A 4,310-nucleotide genomic window follows, 5' to 3' on the forward strand; every position below is an offset into this window, starting at 1 on the left:
AAAAAAAACATAAAAATGTGCAATTATGCCTCATCAATTTTTTTGTGGATTTTGCACATAATACACTGTCTTGGTTTACATTTTCCTTTCTTTCCTCAGTGTCAGTGTCATGGAGCTCAAAAGGTAAATTTCCATATCATCTTGTTAGTTTGCCTACAGGATCTTAGAAGCTATTTATTTTGTTAGTATTTTTAAAGGTTAACCTATATATTGTGCTGCATGTACTAGTCTCTCATATCGTGCAACTACATACGAAAGGATTTCTGTCTGCACATTCACAAGCTCTCATTTATATCCATGATTTTCCTCTCTTCCAATAATATTACTTGACCTTTAAATCAAAGCCAAATCCACTGATTGTACTTAAAAAATATTATGCTTATCTCTCTCAGGATCCTGAGGTCTATAGTACCTGGATAAGGCTATCATTTGGCATTCCTGTTAGGGTTAGGTGAACACACACTAGGGCAAGGCTAGATGCGATTTCTCCTTAAAAACACATTTAAATAGAATATCATGAAATAGTTACGTGTTGCCTATCAACAACCTCACAGCATAAACGCTCTTGTTATTATGTTCTCAAACCACTATGATTTGTACAGGTAAGCATATGCGTGATTTGGCATGGCAGCCAGTTTGAATAATAAATAGCCTATTTTCTAATTCAGCAATACATATATTTTCTTCAAACTGTGAATGGATTATCGCCCAGAAAACATGCATAAAAGTGCTCCCTTTAGTCTATAATCATCAAGCTGTCACTCATCTTAATTCATCGCAATCTCAAAAAGTTCTGCTAATTGATTAAGCAGACTGTACAATGAATAGGCCTATCTCATTTAGCCTACATAATGTATACACTTTTGTTGTTGTTACAAGTTCAATTATAACAAGAGGATTTGAGTGTGCAGATCTAAGCACTGAACAAAAACTCTGGCGTTTTGAGTGGTAAGGGGTTCTAACTTAAACACATGTGATTGGCCATTGCATTCAAGAAATCATCAGATATGTTTGTGATCGGCTACATTGCTCAATGCTGCACAAATGCGTTGTAAATAGAAAAACCTAATTATATTAGCTTCAATGCTCTCAATAGCACAGTCACTAAATCTGTTTATGTTTATAATTTTATGTGAGCATTCGCGAGAGTGTAGTCAGAATTCAGAGTTCAGCTCGCGAACTGAATACAATTCCGGTGTTTCATCCCTTACTAATCTTAAAGGTTCTCTAAGCGATCTCGCTCGTTTTTTAGGCCAAAATTTTTTTTTTCACATACCGCAAACATCTCCTCACTATCCGCTAGCTGCCTGTCCCCTGAACACACTGTAAAAAAAACGCGGTCTCTGCAGAGAGCCCAAGCTCCACAAACAGCAGCAAAAACAAACTGAGCAATAAACAGAGCGACCCGCACCACGAAACATAACAAACTGTTCCAGCCAATAACCGACAAGAATGATGTGGGGTGGGGTTTGGGGGGTTATTGCGTGGATGAGGAGGAGGGAGGGTCTAGCTAGCCTCCGTTTTGTTTGATAATAATTCAAACATCAACAAGAGGTTACGCCAACAGAGATCGCTTAGAGCACCTTTAACATCTCTGATTGGCCATTGCCTTCATAAAGTCAACAGAGTCGTGAGTGTGATTGGTTATAGTGTGCAACACTATAAAACGCTTGAAAAGTATGATGCAACATGAGCTGATCTAAATTGAATGCCCCAATCGACTATTTTAATATCATTTTCATTTTAACTTTATTTCTAGATTTAGTTTAAATGTGCATTTTTGGCCAAAGCACCCGTTAATTTACACACACGCTCCGCCTAATGGCTCAGCTGGTGCCTGACCCTCTGTAAATACACAATTTCAATTCTGTCGTCTTTGACCATGGACATTTTTTCCTAATTGTATGTGGTTTTGAGCCAATCACCTCAGCTGTATGGCAAATCTCTCTGGAGCCACATTGAAAATGACATGACAAAACCAATTAGCTGATGGCACTACAAGCTGGTGACACCAACCCTTCACTAGTTGTGACAAGGAAAATAGCCTTTCAGTCTGATGGAAACCATATATATTGTTACAATGTTCTTTTTTCATTCTTCACTAGAAATGAAATGCTTCTCACCCCTGCAACACATATTCATGTAGACAGTTTGTATTGGCCACACATTAGCATGTGCAATCAATCAGTAAAATTACTTATTTTAAAATAAATTGAATAAAATATTGCAATGTCTGAGATATAGCGCTCATTATCTGGGTTTTTTATTTACACAATTCATAACAGTTATTTAGAGACTATACCCTTGCCTGTTGCTCCATTACATTTGGTAAAAAATAAATAAAAGCAGATTCATCATCAGGTCACCTCTGAGTAATATTGATCAGTTTAAGTGTGACACAAAGCCCTTCTTTGAGCTTTCTTTCTCCTGATAGTGATTACAATCCATTTATGTATTGTCTCATTACATTTCAAGATTGAGTGTCTCAGATTGCTGCTTCATAAGTGCCTTAACAATCATCTCTTTGGTCGCAGTTCACATTTTCATCACTGAATTAAACACCATCTCCGAACACGTGACATGATAAATGCTTCTGCAATGTACACGGTAGATTTGCACAGCATGAAATGCTTTCTAGGTCTGCATGAAAAGATATCTTAAAAATAAAAATGCTAATGTATAAAATGGAGACAATTTCATCCTGTACAGGGAAGGAAAGGGGTTTCTCTGTATTTATCATATTTGGTCACTGGAATTGATTGCCTCTGATTGAGCATGGTCATATTAGCTCTGCACCCCATTGGCCGTGTCTCGGTAAATGATGATTCCTCAGAAATACCTCAAATTATTTGTGAAAGGCTCCTTTTCTTAGCAATTTAAGCTTGACTTTAGAAGTATCATTTTAGTCATTTATTAGGTAAAGAAAGAAGGGGAAGATACAGCAATGAGCCTAAGAGCATCATGATTGGTCTTGACAATAAAGCCATGCCCTGCATGGACCCTTTGTTAAATTTTTCTTATTTAGCTCTTATGGTTAAGATGTTATTCATTTTGTTAAATGATAGCAAGCAGTTTTGATATATATATAGGCTTTATAATCGTTATGCTTTCAATAAATGTACATTAATTAAAGGTAATCAGAAGAACTTAACTGTTTGAGCTATAGTATTGTATAGTGAATTTGTGCATTGTTTTGGGGGAGTGTCTAAACTCTTTCATCTGAATATTTTATTAACTCGGCGGGGCAGATAATGAAGGCTTATTGGTAACTAAAAGGATGTGTTTACTGTTCTGTTAAATTATTGGAAGGTGCTTTAATTTAAATTGACCATCATGGAGAATAATGTTCCTTCAAAGTAAGCTGTACCTTGTTCAAACACATGAGCTAACTATTTTCATACAAAACTGAGGATTGTCAATATAGGAAAGGAAAGCTAAGTTAAAAGTAAATGTCTAAAGTAAATGTACAACATATGTGTGCTTTGTTACATTGGGATATCTGTTGTTAAGTTCAAATCAGGGCTATGAACTGGCTCAAGGAACAAAAACAAAAATGAAATTTTAACAGGAGTATTAACAAAAACGAAATCAAGTTTAAAGGGCACCTATTATGACATTTAAAATGTTCCTAATGTTGTTTAGGGAGTCCCCAACAACAGATTTACATGCATGCAATAACAAAAAACACTTTTGTTGTCGTATAATATGCATTTATTTTTACCTGATTTGCTCACCGACTCCCAAATGAATTGTTCAACGACTCATTTTTCAAACCCCTCCTTTGCGCGACGCTAATCTGCGTTGATTGGTCAGAAGACCGAGCAGTGTTTACATAGATAATACTTATTGTTTAACACGGAGTACAATGATGCTTTTATCAATTAAATTGTGTTATAATAATTATTATAGTCCACTGCTTTGTAGTTTGTAGTAAAAAACTAAAAATAAGATAAAGAATGTAATGTTATGTTAGCGAGCATAGCCCAGAGTTCATATTGTAAAAGCACAATCAGTCTTTGTTTGCGTTAGCCCAATGCATAAACATAACGTTTTTACAAAAAAAAAAAAAAAAAATGTAGTTACGTTACTACGAGGTATTACTCTATTCTTTAAGACAACTCCGAAAACAACGACAAACACTTCACATATCTCAATACAATTGCCATTGAAGACCTAGAAGCTAAACGGTGCTTACACAACAAACAAAATAATTATTAAGCATGCTGCATAAAACATAAAAGCAACAATTATTAATAACACTTACAGGTTGTGATACGGAGGAGGAAGCTGATGCAAATACACTTGGAATT

This window comes from Phoxinus phoxinus, assembly GCF_949152265.1.
Source record: "Phoxinus phoxinus genome assembly, chromosome: 5".
Taxonomy (NCBI): Eukaryota; Metazoa; Chordata; class Actinopteri; order Cypriniformes; family Leuciscidae; genus Phoxinus; species Phoxinus phoxinus.